This window comes from Phalangium opilio, unplaced genomic scaffold (assembly GCF_054372755.1).
Source record: "Phalangium opilio isolate 3A_F unplaced genomic scaffold, DU_Popi_V2 ptg001170l_1, whole genome shotgun sequence".
In the NCBI taxonomy this organism is placed as follows: Eukaryota; Metazoa; Arthropoda; class Arachnida; order Opiliones; family Phalangiidae; genus Phalangium; species Phalangium opilio.
The window spans coordinates 4,509,568-4,527,887 of record NW_028324255.1 but is presented as its reverse complement, the minus strand read 5'-3'; the positions used below and the strand labels follow the sequence as shown (position 1 = coordinate 4,527,887).

At 46.1% G+C, this 18,320-nt stretch overlaps 4 non-coding genes across 4 annotated transcripts; 2 read left to right on the top strand and 2 right to left on the bottom strand.

The window, feature by feature from the left end:
• The first annotated feature begins 443 nt into the window (after positions 1-443).
• TRNAN-AUU (transfer RNA asparagine (anticodon AUU)) lies at positions 444-516 on the top strand. Its single transcript has one exon. It is a non-coding gene; the product is annotated as a tRNA-Asn (tRNA).
• Positions 517-1,708: 1,192 nt separating this feature from the next.
• On the top strand, positions 1,709-1,781 carry TRNAN-AUU (transfer RNA asparagine (anticodon AUU)). Its single transcript has one exon. It is a non-coding gene; the product is annotated as a tRNA-Asn (tRNA).
• Positions 1,782-3,571: 1,790 nt separating this feature from the next.
• TRNAD-GUC (transfer RNA aspartic acid (anticodon GUC)) lies at positions 3,572-3,644 on the bottom strand. The gene has a single exon. It is a non-coding gene; the product is annotated as a tRNA-Asp (tRNA).
• Positions 3,645-4,749: 1,105 nt separating this feature from the next.
• On the bottom strand, positions 4,750-4,822 carry TRNAD-GUC (transfer RNA aspartic acid (anticodon GUC)). The gene has a single exon. It is a non-coding gene; the product is annotated as a tRNA-Asp (tRNA).
• Positions 4,823-18,320: the final 13,498 nt, after the last annotated feature.

The following is an 18,320-nucleotide window of genomic DNA, read 5'->3' as shown; positions in this document are numbered from 1 at the left end:
GAGCTTCCGTGGCTCAATAAAATTCGCCTTCGGCTTTTAACCGATAGTTTGGTGGTTCGAGCCCATCCGGGAGCGGTATTGTGAGGTTTCAGATGTAGCGTAAACAGTCAGAATTTTTCTACAATACCTGACGAACATTTAATTTTTGGCTTGCGTGGCGCAATTGTTAGCGCGTTCAGCTGTTAACCGAAAGGTTGGTGGTTTCAGCCCACCCGGGAGAGGTGTTATGGGGTCTCAGATGTAGCGTAAAAAGTCAAAAGTTTTTCCACAATACCTGAAGACCATTTAATTTTTGGGCTTCAGTTGCGCAATTTTAGCGCGTTCGGCTAATATTCGAAAGGTTGGTGGTTTGAGCCCACCCGGGAGAGGTGTGTTGTGGGGTCTCAGATGTAGCGTAAATGTCATAAGTTTTCCACAATACCTGACATCCATTTAATTTCTGAGCTTCCGTGGCTTAATGGTTAGCGCGTTCGGCTATTAATCGAAAGGTTGGTGGTTCGAGCCCACCCGGGAGAGGTGTTGTGGGGTCTCAGATGTAGCGTAAATGTCATAAGTTTTCCACAATACCTGAGGACCATTCAATTTCTGGGCTTCTGTGGCGCATTTTCAGCTCGTTCGGCTGTTATCGGAAAGGTTGGTGTTAAGTTTGATAAGTAACGTAAAAAGTCATAGTTTTTCCACAATACCTGACGACCATTTAATTTTTGGCTTCCGTGGCACAATGGTTAGCGCGTTTGGCTGTTAACCGAAAGATTGGTGGTTCGAGCCCATCCGGGAGCGGTGTTGTGAGGTCTGAGATGTGACGTAAAAAGTCAAAGTTTTTCCACAATACCTGACGACCATTTAATTTCAGAGCTTCCGTGGCGCAATGGTTAGCGCGTTCGGCAGTTAACCGAAAGGTTAGTGGTTCGAGCCCACCCGGGAGCGGTGTTGTGAGGTCTCAGATGTAACGTAAAAAGCCAAAGTTTTTACACAGTACCTGACAAACATTAAATTTTCGGGCTTCTGTGGCGCATTTTTAGCGCGTTCGGCTGTTATTCGAAAGGTTTGTGGTTTGAGCCCACCCGGGAGAGGTGTGTTGTGGGGTCTCAGATGTAGCGTAAATGTCATAAGTTTTCCACAATACCTGACATCCATTTAATCTCTGAGCTTCCGTGGCTTCATGGTTAGCGCGTTCGGCTATTAATCGAAAGGTTGGTGGTTCGAGCCCATTCGGGAGCGGTGTTGTGAGGTCTCAGTTGTGACGTAAAAAGTCATAGTTTTTCCACAATAACTGAGGACCATTCAATTTCTGGGCTTCTGTGGCGCATTTTCAGCTCGTTCGGCTGTTATCGGAAAGGTTGGTGTTAAGTTTGATAAGTAACGTAAAAAGTCAAAGTTTTTCCACAATACCTGACGACCATTTAATTTCAGAGCTTCCGTGGCGCAATGGTTAGCGCGTTCGGCAGTTAACTGAAAGGTTAGTGGTTCGAGCCCACCCGGGAGCGGTGTTGTGAGGTCTCAGATGTAACGTAAAAAGCCAAAGTTTTTACACAGTACCTGACAACCATTATATTTTCGGGCTTCTGTGGCGCATTTTTAGCGCGTTCGGCTGTTATTCGAAAGGTTTGTGGTTTGAGCCCACCAGGGAGAGGTGTGTTGTGGGGTCTCAGATGTAGCGTAAATGTCATAAGTTTTCCACAATACCTGACATCCATTTAATTTCTGAGCTTCCGTGGCTTAATGGTTAGCGCGTTCGGCTATTAATCGAAAGGTTGGTGGTTCGAGCCCATTCGGGAGCGGTGTTGTGAGGTCTGAGTTGTGACGTAAAAAAGTCATAGTTTTTCCACAATACCTGACGTCCATTTAATTTTTGGGCTTCCGTTGCGCAATGGTTATCGCGTTCAGCTGTTAACCGAAAGGTTGGTGGTTCGAGCCCACCCGGGAGCGGTGTTGTGAGGTCTCAGATGTAACGTAAAAAGTCAGTGTTTTTGCACAATACCTGAAGACCATTCAATTTTTGGGCTTCAGTTGCGCAATGGTTAGCGCGTTTGGCAGTTAACCGAAAGGTTAGTGGTTCGAGCCCACCCGGGAGCGGTGTTGTGAGGTCTCAGATGTAATGTAAAAAGCCTAAGTTTTTACACCGTACCTGACGACCATTAAATTTTCGGCCTTCTGTGGCGCATTTTTAGCGCATTCGGCTGTTATTCGAAAGGTTTGTGGTTTGAGCCCACCCGGGAGAGGTGTTTTGGGGTCTCAGATGTAGCGTAAATGTCATAAGTTTTCCACAATACCTGACATCCATTTAATTTCTGAACTTCCGTGGCGTTCAGCTGTTAACCGAAAGGTTGGTGGTTCGAGCCCACCCGGGAGCGGGGTTGTGAGGTGTCATATGTAACCCAAAATATAAAAGTTTTTCCACAATACCTGAAGACCATTTAATTTTTGGACTTCCGTGGCTCAATGGATAGCGCGTTCGGCTGTTAACCGAAAGGTTGGTGGTTCGAGTCCATCCGGGAGCGGTGTTGTGAGGTCTCAGATGTGACGTAAAAAGCCAAAGTTTTTCCACAATACCTGAAGACCATTAACACCAACCTTTCCGATAACAGCCGAACGAGCTGAAAATGCGCCACAGAAGCCCAGAAATTGAATGGTCCTCAGGTATTGTGGAAAACTTATGACATTTACGCTACATCTGAGACCCCACAACACCTCTCCCGGGTGGGCTCAAACCACCAACCTTTCGAATATTAGCCGAACGCGCTAAAAATGCGCAACTGAAGCCCAAAAATTGAATGGTCTTCAGTTATTGTGGAAAAACTTTGGCTTTTTACGTTACATTTGAGATCTCACAACACCTCTCCCGGGTGGGCTGAAACCACCAACCTTTCGGTTAACAGCTGAACGCGCTAACAATTGCGCCACGCAAGCCAAAAATTAAATGTTCGTCAGGTATTGTGGAAAAATTCTGACTGTTTACGCTACATCTGAGACCTCACAATACCGCTCCCGGATGGGCTCGAACCACCAAACTATCGGTTAAAAGCCGATCGCGAATTTTATTGAGCCACGGAAGCTCTGAAATTAATTGGTCGTCAGGTATTGTGGAAAAACTTTGACTTTTTACGTAACATCTGAAACCTCACAGCACCGCTTTCGGGTGTGCTCGAACCACCAAGCTTTCGGTTAACAGCCGAACGCGCTATCCATAGCGCAACGGAAACCCAAAAATTAAATGGTCTTCAGGTTTTGTGGAGAAACTATGACTTTTGACGTTATTTATAAAACTTAACACCAATGTTCCCGGGTGGGCTGGAACCACCAACCTTTCGGTAAACAGATGAACGCGATAACCATTGCGCAACGGAAGCCCAAAAATGAAATGGTCGTCAGGTATTGTTGAAAAACTTTGGCTTTTTACATTACATTTGAGATCTCACAACACCGCTCCCGGGTGGGCTCGAACCACCGACCTTTCGGTTAACAGATGAACGTGATAATCATTGCGCAACGGAAGCCCAAAAATGAAATGGTCGTCAGGTATTCTTGAAAAACTTTGGCTTTTTACGTTACATTTGAGATCTCACAACACCGCTCCCGGGTGGGCTCGAACCACCAACCTTTCGGTTGACAGCCGAACGCGCTAACCATTGCGCCACGGAAGCTAAAAATTAAATGGTCGTCAGGTATTGTGGAAAAACTTTGGCTTTTTACGTTACATTTAAGATCTCACATCTCCGCTCCCGGGTGGACTCGAACCACCAACCTTTCCGTTAACAGCCGAACGCGCTAACCATTGAGCCACGGAAGCCCAAAAATTAAATGGTCTTCAGGTATTGTGGAAAAACTATGACTTTTTACGCTACATCTGAGACCCCACCCCACAACACCTCTCCCGGGTGGGCTCAAACCACCAACCTTTCGAATATTAGCCGAACGCGCTAAAAATGCGCAACTGAAGCCCAAAAATTGAATGGTCTTCAGTTATTGTGGAAAAACTTTGGCTTTTTACGTTACATTTGAGATCTCACAACACCTCTCCCGGGTGGGCTGAAACCACCAACCTTTCGGTTAACAGCTGAACGCGCTAACAATTGCGCCACGCAAGCCAAAAATTAAATGTTCGTCAGGTATTGTGGAAAAATTCTGACTGTTTACGCTACATCTGAGACCTCACAATACCGCTCCCGGATGGGCTCGAACCACCAAACTATCGGTTAAAAGCCGATCGCGAATTTTATTGAGCCACGGAAGCTCTGAAATTAATTGGTCGTCAGGTATTGTGGAAAAACTTTGACTTTTTACGTAACATCTGAAACCTCACAGCACCGCTTTCGGGTGTGCTCGAACCACCAAGCTTTCGGTTAACAGCCGAACGCGCTATCCATAGCGCAACGGAAACCCAAAAATTAAATGGTCTTCAGGTTTTGTGGAGAAACTATGACTTTTGACGTTATTTATAAAACTTAACACCAATGTTCCCGGGTGGGCTGGAACCACCAACCTTTCGGTAAACAGATGAACGCGATAACCATTGCGCAACGGAAGCCCAAAAATGAAATGGTCGTCAGGTATTGTTGAAAAACTTTGGCTTTTTACATTACATTTGAGATCTCACAACACCGCTCCCGGGTGGGCTCGAACCACCGACCTTTCGGTTAACAGATGAACGTGATAATCATTGCGCAACGGAAGCCCAAAAATGAAATGGTCGTCAGGTATTCTTGAAAAACTTTGGCTTTTTACGTTACATTTGAGATCTCACAACACCGCTCCCGGGTGGGCTCGAACCACCAACCTTTCGGTTGACAGCCGAACGCGCTAACCATTGCGCCACGGAAGCTAAAAATTAAATGGTCGTCAGGTATTGTGGAAAAACTTTGGCTTTTTACGTTACATTTAAGATCTCACATCTCCGCTCCCGGGTGGACTCGAACCACCAACCTTTCCGTTAACAGCCGAACGCGCTAACCATTGAGCCACGGAAGCCCAAAAATTAAATGGTCTTCAGGTATTGTGGAAAAACTATGACTTTTTACGCTACATCTGAGACCCCACCCCACAACACCTCTCCCGGGTGGGCTCTAACCACCAGCCTTTCGGTTAACAGCCGAACGGGCTAACCATCGTGCCAGGGAAGCCTAAAAATTAAATGGTCGTCAGCTATTGTGGAAAAACTTTTATATTTTGGGTTACATCTGACACCTCACAACACCACTCCCGGTTGCGGTTGAACTACCAACCTTTCGGTTAACAGATGAACGCGCTAACCATTGCGCCACGGAAGCTCAGAAATTAAATGGTTGTCAGGTATTATGGAAAAGTTATGACTTTTTACGCTACATCTGAGACCTCACATCACCGCTCCCGGATGGGCTCGAACCACCAACCTTTCGGTTAACTGCCGAACGCGCTAACCATTGCGCCACGGAAGCTCAGAAATTAAACGGTCGTCAGGTTTTGAGGAAAACCTTTGACTTTTTACGTCACAACTGAGACCTCACAACACCGCTCCCGAATGGGCTCGAACCAACAACCTTTCGATTAACAGCCGAACTTGCTAACCATTAAGCCACGGAAGCTTAGAAATTAAATGGATGTCAGGTATTGTGGAAAACTTATGACATTTACGCTACATCTGAGACCCCACAACACCTCTCCCGGGTGGGCTCAAACCACCAACCTTTCGAATAACAGCCTAACGTGCTAAAAATGCGCAACTGAAGCCCAAAAATTGAATGGTCTTTAGTTATTGTGGAAAAACTTTGGCTTTTTACGTTACATTTGAGATCTCACAACACCACTCCCGGTTTGACTCGAAATACCAACTTTTCGGTTAACAGCCGAACGCGCTAACCATTGCGCCACGGAAGCCCAAAAATTAAATGGTCGTCAGGTATTGTGGAAAACTTATGACTTTTTACGCTACATCTGAGACCCCACAACATCTCACCCGGGTGGGCTCGAACCACCAACCTTTCGGTTAACAGCTTAACGCGAGGTCTCAGATGTAACGTAACAAGTCGGTGTTTTTCCACAATGCCTGACGATCATCTAATTTTTGGGCTTCCGTGGCGCAATGGTTAGCGCGTTCAGCTGTTAACCGAAAGGTTGGTGGTTCGAGCCCACCCAGGAGCGGTGCTGTGAGGTTTCAGATGTTACGTAAGAAGTCAAAGTTTTTCCACAATGCCTGACGATCATTTAATTTTAGAGCTTCCGTGGCTCAATTGTTAGCGCGTTCGGCTTTTAACCGATAGTTTGGTCGTTCAAGCCCATCCAAGAGCGTTGTTGTTAGGTCTCAGATGTAACGTAAAAAGTCAGTGTTTTTCCACAATACCTGACGAACGTTTAGTTTTTGGGCTTCCGTGGCGCAATGCTTAGCGCGTTCAGCTGTTAACCGAAAGGTTGGTGGTTCGAGCCCACCCGGGAGAGATGTTGTGGGGTCTCAGATGTAGCGTAAAAAGTCATAAGTTTTCCACAATTCCTGACAACCATTTAATTTCTGAGCTTCCGTGGCTCAATGGTTAGCGCGTTCGGCTGTTAACCGAAAGGTTGGTGGTTCGAGCCCATCCGGGAGCGGTGTTGTGAGGTCTCAGATGTAACGTAAAAAGTCGGTGTTTTTCCACAATGCCTGATGATCACCTAATTTTCGGGCTTCCGTGGCGCAATGGTTAGCTCGTTCAGCTGTTAACCGAAAGGTTGGTGGTTCGAGCCCACCCAGGAGCGGTGCTGTGAGGTTTCAGATGTTTTTCTTAATAATAAATCGTTTTTATTATGTTATTAAACGTTTAAAAACTATATTTAAACATGTAGTGTATTAAACTAAAAGCACTTTGAAAATGTTTCATTTTCGCGTAAAAAATCAAATATAGAAAATTCTAGTTATGCGCCACACACATAGATGGCGCTACCGACGAATGATAAAGTATACTTGTTGAAAAAACCGGGCGCACGAAGCGTAGATTTGATGTGTAATTCTAGGGGCTTATATGTTCCAAGCTCTTTGTTACTTATAACACTTCACACTAACGCTCCAGCGTTGGCTCTAACCACCAACCTTTCAGTTAACAGCCGAACGCGCTAACCATCGCGCCAGGAAGAATAAAAATTAAATGGTCGTCAGGGATTGTGGAAAAACTTTTATATTTTGGGTTACATCTGACACCTCACAACACTGCTCCCGGGTGGGCTCGAACCACCAAGCTTTCGGATAACAGCCGAACTAGCTAAAAATGCGCCACAGAAGCCCGAAAATTAAATGGTCGTCTGGTATTGTGTAAAAACTTTGACTTTTTACGTCACATCTGGGACCTTACATCACCGCTCCCGGATGGGCTCGAACCACCAACCTTTCGGTTAACAGCCGAACGCGCTAACCATTGCGCCACGGAAGCCTAAAAATTAAATGGTCGTCAGGTACTGTGGAAAAACTTCGGCTTTTTACGTCACATCTGAGATCTCACAATACCGCTCCCGGGTGGTCTCGAACCACCAACCTTTCGGTTAACAGCCCAACGCGCTAACCATCGAGCCACGTAAGCTCAGAAATTAAATGGTTGTCAGGTATAGTAGAAAACTTATGACTTTTTTACGTTACATCTGAGACCCCCACACCTCTCCAAGTTGGGCTCGAACCACCAACCTTTCGAATAACAGCTGAACGCGCTAACCATTGCACCACAGAAGCCCAAAAATTAAATGGTCGTCAAGTAATGTATAAAAACTTTGGCTTTTTACGTCACATCTGAGACCTCACAACACCGCTCCCGGGTGGGCTCGAACCCAGGTCTCAGATGTTACGTAAAAGTCAGTGATTTTCAACAATACCTGACGACCATTTAATTTTTGGCCTTCCATGGCGCAATGGTTAGCGCGTTCATCTGTTAACCGAAAGGTTGGTGGTTCAATCCCACCCGGGAGCGGTGTTGTAAGGTCTAAGATGTGACGTAAAAAGTCAAAGTTTTTCCACAATACCTGACGACCATTTAATTTTTGGGCTTCCGTGGCGCAATGGTTAGCTTGTTCGGCTGTTATCCGATAGCTTGGCGGCTCAAGCCCAACCGGGAACGTTGGTGTTAAGTTTTATAAGAAACGTAAAAAGTCAAAGTTTCAAAGTTTCAAAGTTTATTTGGTATTTCCATGATACCTGACGACCATTTAATTTTTGGGCTTGCGTGGCGCAATGGTTAGCGCGTTCATCTGTTAACCGAAAGGTTGGTGGTTCAAGCCCAACCGGGAGCGGTGTTGTGAAGTCTCAGATGTAACGTAAAAAGTCAGAGTTTTTCCACAATACCTAACGAACATTTAATTTTTGGGCTTCCGAGGCGCAATGGTTAGCGCGTTCAGCTGTTATTCAAAAGATTGGTGGTTCGAGCCCATCCGGGAGCGGTGTTGTGAGGTCTAAGACGTGACGTAAAAAGTCAAAGTTTTTCCACAATACCTGACGACCATTTAATTTTTGGGCTTCCGTGGTGCAATGGTTAGCGAGTTCAGCTGTTATTCAAAAGGTTGGTGGTTCGAGCCCACCCGGGAGCGGTGTTGTGAGGTCTCAGATGTAACATAAAAAGCCAAAGTTTTTACACAATACCTGACGACCATTAAATTTTCGGGCTTCTGTGGTGCATTTTTTAGCGCGTTCGGCTGTTATTCGAAAGGTTGGTGGTTCGAGCCCACCCGGGAGAGGATTTGTGAGGTCTCAGATGCAACGTAAAAAGTCACAGTTTTTCCACAATACCTGACGAACATTTAATTTTTGTGCTTCCGTGGCGCAATGGTTAGCGCGTTCAGCTGTTAACCGAAAGGTTGGTGGTTCCAGCCCACCCGGGAGAGGTGTTGTGGGGTCTCAGATGTAGCGTAAAAAGTCATAAGTTTTCCACAATACCTAACAACCATTTAATTTTTGGGCTTCCGTGGTGCAATGTTTAGCGCGTTCAGCTGTTATTCAAAAGGTTGTTGGTTCGAGCCCACCCGGGAGCGGTGTTTTGAGGTCTCAGATGTAACATAAAAAGCCAAAGTTTTTACACAATACCTGACGACCATTAAATTTTCGGGCTTCTGTGGTGCATTTTTTAGCGCGTTCGGCTGTTATTCGAAAGGTTGGTGGTTCGAGCCCACCCGGGAGAGGATTTGTGAGGTCTCAGATGCAACGTAAAAAGTCACAGTTTTTCCACAATACCTGACGAACATTTAATTTTTGTGCTTCCGTGGCGCAATGGTTAGCGCGTTCAGCTGTTAACCGAAAGGTTGCTGGTTCCAGCCCACCCGGGAGAGGTGTTGTGGGGTCTCAGATGTAGCGTAAAAAGTCATAAGTTTTCCACAATACCTAACAACCATTTAATTTTTGGGCTTCCGTGGTGCAATGGTTAGCGCGTTCAGCTGTTATTCAAAAGGTTGGTGGTTCGAGCCCACCCGGGAGCGGTGTTGTGAGGTCTCAGATGTAACATAAAAAGCCAAAGTTTTTACACAATACCTGACGACCATTAAATTTTCGGGCTTCTGTGGTGCATTTTTTAGCGCGTTCGGCTGTTATTCGAAAATTTGGTGGTTCGAGCCCACCCGGGAGAGGATTTGTGAGGTCTCAGATGCAACGTAAAAAGTCACAGTTTTTCCACAATACCTGACGAACATTTAATTTTTGTGCTTCCGTGGCGCAATGGTTAGCGCGTTCAGCTGTTAACCGAAAGGTTGGTGGTTCCAGCCCACCCGGGAGAGGTGTTGTGGGGTCTCAGATATAGCGTAAAAAGTCAAAGTTTTTCCACAATACCTGACGACCGTTTAATTTTAGGGCTTCCGTGGTGCAATGGTTAGCGCGTTCAGCTGTTATTCAAAAGGTTGGTGGTTCGAGCCCACCCGGGAGCGGTGTTGTGAGGTCTCAGATGTAACATAAAAAGCCAAAGTTTTTACACAATACCTGACGACCATTAAATTTTCGGGCTTCTGTGGTGCATTTTTTAGCGCGTTCGGCTGTTATTCGAAAGGTTGGTGGTTCGAGCCCACCCGGGAGAGGATTTGTGAGGTCTCAGATGTAACGTAAAAAGTCAGAGTTTTTCCACAATACCTGACGAACATTTAATTTTTGGGCTTCCGTGGCGCAATGGTTAGCGCGTTCAGCTGTTAACCGAAAGGTTGGTGGTTCGGGCCCATCCGGGAGCGGTGTTGTGACGTCTAAGATGTGACGTAGAAAGTCAAAGTTTTTCCACAATACCTGACGACCATTTAATTTTTGGGCTTCCGTGGCGCAATGGTTAGCTTGTTCGGCTGTTATCCGATAGGTTGGCGGCTCAAGCCCAACCGGGAACGTTGGTGTTAAGTTTTATAAGAAACGTAAAAAGTCAAAGTTTCAAAGTTTCAAAGTTTATTTGGTATTTCCATGATACCTGACGACCATTTAATTTTTGGGCTTCCGTGGCGCAATGGTTAGCCTGTTCGGCTGTTATCCGATAGGTTGGCGGCTCAAGCCCAACCGGGAACGTTGGTGTTAAGTTTTATAAGAAACGTAAAAGTCATAAGTTTTTCCACAATACATAACAACCATTTAATTTTTGGGCTTCCGTGGCGCAATGGTTAGCGCGTTCATCTGTTAACCGAAAGGTCGGTGGTTCAAGCCCACCCGGGAGCGGTGTTGTGAGGTCTCAGTTGTAACGTAGAAAAGTCCGAGTTTTTCCACAATACCTGACGAACTTTTAATTTTTGGGCTTCCGTGGCGCAATGGTTAGCGCGTTCAGCTGTTAACCGAAAGGTTGGTGGTTCCAGCCCACCCGGGAGAGGTGTTGTGGGGTCTCAGATGTAGCGTAAAAAGTCATAAGTTTTCCACAATACCTAACAACCATTTAATTTTTGGGCTTCCGTGGTGCAATGGTTAGCGCGTTCAGCTGTTATTCAAAAGGTTATTGGTTCGAGCCCACCCGGGAGCGGTGTTGTGAGGTGTCAGATGTAACACAAAAAGCCAAAGTTTTTACACAATACCTGACGACCATTAAATTTTCGGGCTTCTGTGGTGCATTTTTAGCGCGTTCGGCTGTTATTCGAAAGGTTGGTGGTTCAAGCCCACCCGGGAGCGGTGTTGTGAAATCTCAGATGTAACGTAAAAAGTCAGAGTTTTTCCACAATACCTGACGAACATTTAATTTTTGGGCTTCCGTGGCGCAATGGTTAGCGCGTTCAGCTGTTAACCGAAAGGTTGGTGGTTCGGGCCCATCCGGGAGCGGTGTTGTGACGTCTAAGATGTGACGTAAAAAGTCAAAGTTTTTCCACAATACCTGACGACCATTTAATTTTTGGGCTTCCGTGGCGCAATGGTTAGCTTGTTCGGCTGTTATCCGATAGGTTGGCGGCTCAAGCCCAACCGGGAACGTTGGTGTTAAGTTTTATAAGAAACGTAAAAAGTCAAAGTTTCAAAGTTTCAAAGTTTATTTGGTATTTCCATGATACCTGACGACCATTTAATTTTTGAGCTTCCGTGGTGCAATGGTTAGCGCGTTCAGCTGTTATTCAAAAGGTTGGTGGTTCGAGCCCACCCGGGAGCGGTGTTGTGAGGTCTCAGATGTAACATAAAAAGCCAAAGTTTTTACACAATACCTGACGACCATTAAATTTTCGGGCTTCTGTGGTGCATTTTTTAGCGCGTTCGGCTGTTATTCGAAAGGTTGGTGGTTCGAGCCCACCCGGGAGAGGATTTGTGAGGTCTCAGATGCAACGTTAAAAGTCACAGTTTTTCCACAATACCTGACGAACATTTAATTTTTGTGCTTCCGTGGCGCAATGGTTAGCGCGTTCAGCTGTTAACCGAAAGGTTGGTGGTTCCAGCCCACCCGGGAGAGGTGTTGTGGGGTCTCAGATGTAGCGTAAAATTTTCGGGCTTCTGTGGTGCATTTTTAGCGCGTTCGGCTGTTATTCGAAAGGTTGGTGGTTCAAGCCCACCCGGGAGCGGTGTTGTGAAATCTCAGATGTAACGTAAAAAGTCAGAGTTTTTCCACAATACCTGACGAACATTTAATTTTTGGGCTTCCGTGGCGGAATGGTTAGCGCGTTCAGCTGTTAACCGAAAGGTTGGTGGTTCGGGCCCATCCGGGAGCGGAGTTGTGAGGTCTAAGATGTGACGTAAAAAGTCAAAGTTTTTCCACAATACCTGACGACCATTTAATTTTTGGGCTTCCGTGGCGCAATGGTTAGCTTGTTCGGCTGTTATCCGATAGGTTGGCGGCTCAAGCCCAACCGGGAACGTTGGTGTTAAGTTTTATAAGAAACGTAAAAGTCATAAGTTTTTCCACAATACATAACAACCATTTAATTTTTGGGCTTCCGTGGCGCAATGGTTAGCGCGTTCATCTGTTAACCGAAAGGTCGGTGGTTCAAGCCCACCCGGGAGCGGTGTTGTGAGGTCTCAGTTGTAACGTAGAAAAGTCCGAGTTTTTCCACAATACCTGACGAACTTTTAATTTTTGGGCTTCCGTGGCGCAATGGTTAGCGCGTTCAGCTGTTAACCGAAAGGTTGGTTGGTTCCAGCCCACCCGGGAGAGGTGTTGTGGGGTCTCAGATGTAGCGTAAAAAGTCATAAGTTTTCCACAATACCTAACAACCATTTAATTTTTGGGCTTCCGTGGTGCAATGGTTAGCGCGTTCAGCTGTTATTCAAAAGGTTATTGGTTCGAGCCCACCCGGGAGCGGTGTTGTGAGGTGTCAGATGTAACACAAAAAGCCAAAGTTTTTACACAATACCTGACGACCATTAAATTTTCGGGCTTCTGTGGTGCATTTTTAGCGCGTTCGGCTGTTATTCGAAAGGTTGGTGGTTCAAGCCCACCCGGGAGCGGTGTTGTGAAATCTCAGATGTAACGTAAAAAGTCAGAGTTTTTCCACAATACCTGACGAACATTTAATTTTTGGGCTTCCGTGGCGCAATGGTTAGCGCGTTCAGCTGTTAACCGAAAGGTTGGTGGTTCGGGCCCATCCGGGAGCGGTGTTGTGACGTCTAAGATGTGACGTAAAAAGTCAAAGTTTTTCCACAATACCTGACGACCATTTAATTTTTGGGCTTCCGTGGCGCAATGGTTAGCTTGTTCGGCTGTTATCCGATAGGTTGGCGGCTCAAGCCCAACCGGGAACGTTGGTGTTAAGTTTTATAAGAAACGTAAAAAGTCAAAGTTTCAAAGTTTCAAAGTTTATTTGGTATTTCCATGATACCTGACGACCATTTAATTTTTGAGCTTCCGTGGTGCAATGGTTAGCGCGTTCAGCTGTTATTCAAAAGGTTGGTGGTTCGAGCCCACCCGGGAGCGGTGTTGTGAGGTCTCAGATGTAACATAAAAAGCCAAAGTTTTTACACAATACCTGACGACCATTAAATTTTCGGGCTTCTGTGGTGCATTTTTTAGCGCGTTCGGCTGTTATTCGAAAGGTTGGTGGTTCGAGCCCACCCGGGAGAGGATTTGTGAGGTCTCAGATGCAACGTTAAAAGTCACAGTTTTTCCACAATACCTGACGAACATTTAATTTTTGTGCTTCCGTGGCGCAATGGTTAGCGCGTTCAGCTGTTAACCGAAAGGTTGGTGGTTCCAGCCCACCCGGGAGAGGTGTTGTGGGGTCTCAGATGTAGCGTAAAATTTTCGGGCTTCTGTGGTGCATTTTTAGCGCGTTCGGCTGTTATTCGAAAGGTTGGTGGTTCAAGCCCACCCGGGAGCGGTGTTGTGAAATCTCAGATGTAACGTAAAAAGTCAGAGTTTTTCCACAATACCTGACGAACATTTAATTTTTGGGCTTCCGTGGCGGAATGGTTAGCGCGTTCAGCTGTTAACCGAAAGGTTGGTGGTTCGGGCCCATCCGGGAGCGGAGTTGTGAGGTCTAAGATGTGACGTAAAAAGTCAAAGTTTTTCCACAATACCTGACGACCATTTAATTTTTGGGCTTCCGTGGCGCAATGGTTAGCTTGTTCGGCTGTTATCCGATAGGTTGGCGGCTCAAGCCCAACCGGGAACGTTGGTGTTAAGTTTTATAAGAAACGTAAAAGTCATAAGTTTTTCCACAATACATAACAACCATTTAATTTTTGGGCTTCCGTGGCGCAATGGTTAGCGCGTTCATCTGTTAACCGAAAGGTTGGTGGTTCAAGCCCACCCGGGAGCGGTGTTGTGAGGTCTCAGATGTAACGTAGAAAAGTCCGAGTTTTTCCACAATACCTGACGAACTTTTAATTTTTGGGTTTCCGTGGCGCAATGGTTAGCGCGTTCAGCTGTTAACCGAAAGGTTGGTGGTTCCAGCCCACCCGGGAGAGGTGTTGTGGGGTCTCAGATGTAGCGTAAAAAGTCATAAGTTTTCCACAATACCTAACAACCATTTAATTTTTGGGCTTCCGTGGTGCAATGGTTAGCGCGTTCAGCTGTTATTCAAAAGGTTGGTGGTTCGAGCCCACCCGGGAGCGGTGTTGTGAGGTGTCAGATGAAACATAAAAAGCCAAAGTTTTTACACAATACCTGACGACCATTAAATTTTCGGGCTTCTGTGGTGCATTTTTAGCGCGTTCGGCTGTTATTCGAAAGGTTGGTGGTTCAAGCCCACCCGGGAGCGGTGTTGTGAAATCTCAGATGTAACGTAAAAAGTCAGAGTTTTTCCACAATACCTGACGAACATTTAATTTTTTGGCTTCCGTGGCGCAATGGTTAGCGCGTTCAGCTGTTAACCGAAAGGTTGGTGGTTCGGGCCCATCCGGGAGCGGTGTTGTGAGGTCTAAGATGTGACGTAAAAAGTCAAAGTTTTTCCACAATACCTGACGACCATTTAATTTTTGGGCTTTCGTGGCGCAATGGTTAGCTTGTTCGGCTGTTATCCGATAGGTTGGCGGCTCAAGCCCAACCGGGAACGTTGGTGTTAAGTTTTATAAGAAACGTAAAAAGTCATAAGTTTTTCCACAATACATAACAACCATTTAACTTTTGGGCTTCCGTGGCGCAATGGTTAGCGCGTTCATCTGTTAACCGAAAGGTTGGTGGTTCAAGCCCACCCGGGAGCGGTGTTGTGAGGTCTCAGATGTAACGTAGAAAAGTCCGAGTTTTTCCACAATACCTGACGAACTTTTAATTTTTGGGCTTCCGTGGCGCAATGGTTAGCGCGTTCAGCTGTTAACCGAAAGGTTGGTGGTTCCAGCCCACCCGGGAGACGTGTTGTGGGGTCTCAGATGTAGCGTAAAAAGTCATAAGTTTTCCACAATACCTAACAACCATTTAATTTTTGGGCTTCCATGGTGCAATGGTTAGCGCGTTCAGCTGTTATTCAGAAGGTTGGTGGTTCGAGCCCACCCGGGAGCGGTGTTGTGAGGTGTCAGATGAAACATAAAAAGCCAAAGTTTTTACACAATACCTGACGACCATTAAATTTTCGGGCTTCTGTGGTGCATTTTTTAGCGCGTTCGGCTGTTATTCGAAAGGTTGGTGGTTCAAGCCCACCCGGGAGCGGTGTTTTGAAATCTCATATGTAACGTAAAAAGTCAGAGTTTTTCCACAATACCTGACGAACATTTAATTTTTGGGCTTCCGTGGCGCAATGGTTAGCGCGTTCAGCTGTTAACCGAAAGGTTGGTGGTTCGGGCCCATCCGGGAGCGGTGTTGTGAAGTCTAAGATGTGACGTAAAAAGTCAAAGTTTTTCCACAATACCTGACGACCATTTAATTTTTGGGCTTCCGTGGCGTAATGGTTAGCTTGTTCGGCTGTTATCCGATAGGTTGGCGGCTCAAGCCCAACCGGGAACGTTGGTGTTAAGTTTTATAAGAAACGTAAAAAGTCAAAGTTTTTCCACAATACCTGACGACCATTTAATTTTTGGGCTTCCGTGGCGCAATGGTTAGCGCGTTCAGCTGTTAACCGAAAGGTTGGTGGTTCAAGCCCACCCGGGAGCGGTGTTGTGAGGTCTCAGATGTAACGTAGAAAAGTCCGAGTTTTTCCACAATACCTGACGAACTTTTAATTTTTGGGCTTCCGTGGCGTAATGGTTAGCTTGTTCGGCTGTTATCCGATAGGTTGGCGGCTCAAGCCCAACCGGGAACGTTGGTGTTAAGTTTTATAAGAAACGTAAAAAGTCAAAGTTTTTCCACAATACCTGACGACCATTTAATTTTCGGGCTTCTGTGGTGCATTTTTAGCGCGTTCATCTGTTAACCGAAAGGTTGGTGGTTCAAGCCCACCCGGGAGCGGTGTTGTGAGGTCTCAGATGTAACGTAGAAAAGTCCGAGTTTTTCCACAATACCTGACGAACTTTTAATTTTTGGGCTTCCGTGGCGCAATGGTTAGCGCGTTCAGCTGTTAACCGAAAGGTTGGTGGTTCCAGCCCACCCGGGAGACGTGTTGTGGGGTCTCAGATGTAGCGTAAAAAGTCATAAGTTTTCCACAATACCTAACAACCATTTAATTTTTGGGCTTCCATGGTGCAATGGTTAGCGCGTTCAGCTGTTATTCAGAAGGTTGGTGGTTCGAGCCCACCCGGGAGCGGTGTTGTGAGGTGTCAGATGAAACATAAAAAGCCAAAGTTTTTACACAATACCTGACGACCATTAAATTTTCGGGCTTCTGTGGTGCATTTTTTAGCGCGTTCGGCTGTTATTCGAAAGGTTGGTGGTTCAAGCCCACCCGGGAGCGGTGTTTTGAAATCTCATATGTAACGTAAAAAGTCAGAGTTTTTCCACAATACCTGACGAACATTTAATTTTTGGGCTTCCGTGGCGCAATGGTTAGCGCGTTCAGCTGTTAACCGAAAGGTTGGTGGTTCGGGCCCATCCGGGAGCGGTGTTGTGAAGTCTAAGATGTGACGTAAAAAGTCAAAGTTTTTCCACAATACCTGACGACCATTTAATTTTTGGGCTTCCGTGGCGTAATGGTTAGCTTGTTCGGCTGTTATCCGATAGGTTGGCGGCTCAAGCCCAACCGGGAACGTTGGTGTTAAGTTTTATAAGAAACGTAAAAAGTCAAAGTTTTTCCTCAATACCTGACGACCATTTAATTTTTGGGCTTCCGTGGCGCAATGGTTAGCGCGTTCAGCTGTTAACCGAAAGGTTGGTGGTTCAAGTCACCCGGGAGCGGTGTTGTGAAGTCTCAGATGTAACGTAAAAAGTCAGAGTTTTTCCACAATACCTGACGAACATTTAATTTTTGGGCTTCCGTGGCGCAATGGTTAGCGCGTTCAGCTGTTAACCGAAAGGTTGGTGGTTCGAGCCCATCCGGGAGCGGTGTTGTGAGGTCTAAGACGTGACGTAAAAAGTCAAAGTTTTTCCACAATACCTGACGACCATTTAATTTTTGAGCTTCCGTGGTGCAATGGTTAGCGCGTTCAGCTGTTATTCAAAAGGTTGGTGGTTCGAGCCCACCCGGGAGCGGTGTTGTGAGGTCTCAGATGTAACATAAAAAGCCAAAGTTTTTACACAATACCTGACGACCATTAAATTTTCGGGCTTCTGTGGTGCATTTTTTAGCGCGTTCGGCTGTTATTCGAAAGGTTGGTGGTTCGAGCCCACCCGGGAGAGGATTTGTGAGGTCTCAGATGCAACGTTAAAAGTCACAGTTTTTCCACAATACCTGACGAACATTTAATTTTTGTGCTTCCGTGGCGCAATGGTTAGCGCGTTCAGCTGTTAACCGAAAGGTTGGTGGTTCCAGCCCACCCGGGAGAGGTGTTGTGGGGTCTCAGATGTAGCGTAAAAAGTCATAAGTTTTCCACAATACCTAACAACCATTTAATTTTTGGGCTTCCGTGGTGCAATGGTTAGCTTGTTCGGCGGTTAATCGAAAGGTTGGTGGTTCGAGCCCATCCGGGAGCGGTGTTGTGAGGTCCCAGATGTGACGTAAAAATTCAAAGTTTTCCCACAATACCTGACGAACATTTATTTTTTGGGCTTCCGTGGCGCAATGGTTAGCAAATTGGGCTGTTAACCGAAAGGGTGGTGGTTCGAGCCCATCCGGGAGCGGTGTTGTGAGGTCTCATTTTTGACGGATAAAGTCAAAGTTTTTCCACAATACCTGACTACCATTTAATTTTTGGGCTTCCGTGGCGCAATGGTTAGCTTGTTCGGCTGTTATCCGATAGGTTGGCGGCTCAAGCCCAACCGGGAACGTTGGTGTTAAGTTTTATAAGAAACGTAAAAGTCATAAGTTTTTCCACAATACATAACAACCATTTAATTTTTGGGCTTCCGTGGCGCAATGGTTAGCGCGTTCATCTGTTAACCGAAAGGTTGGTGGTTCAAGCCCACCCGGGAGCGGTGTTGTGAGGTCTCAGATGTAACGTAGAAAAGTCCGAGTTTTTCCACAATACCTGACGAACTTTTAATTTTTGGGCTTCCGTGGCGCAATGGTTAGCGCGT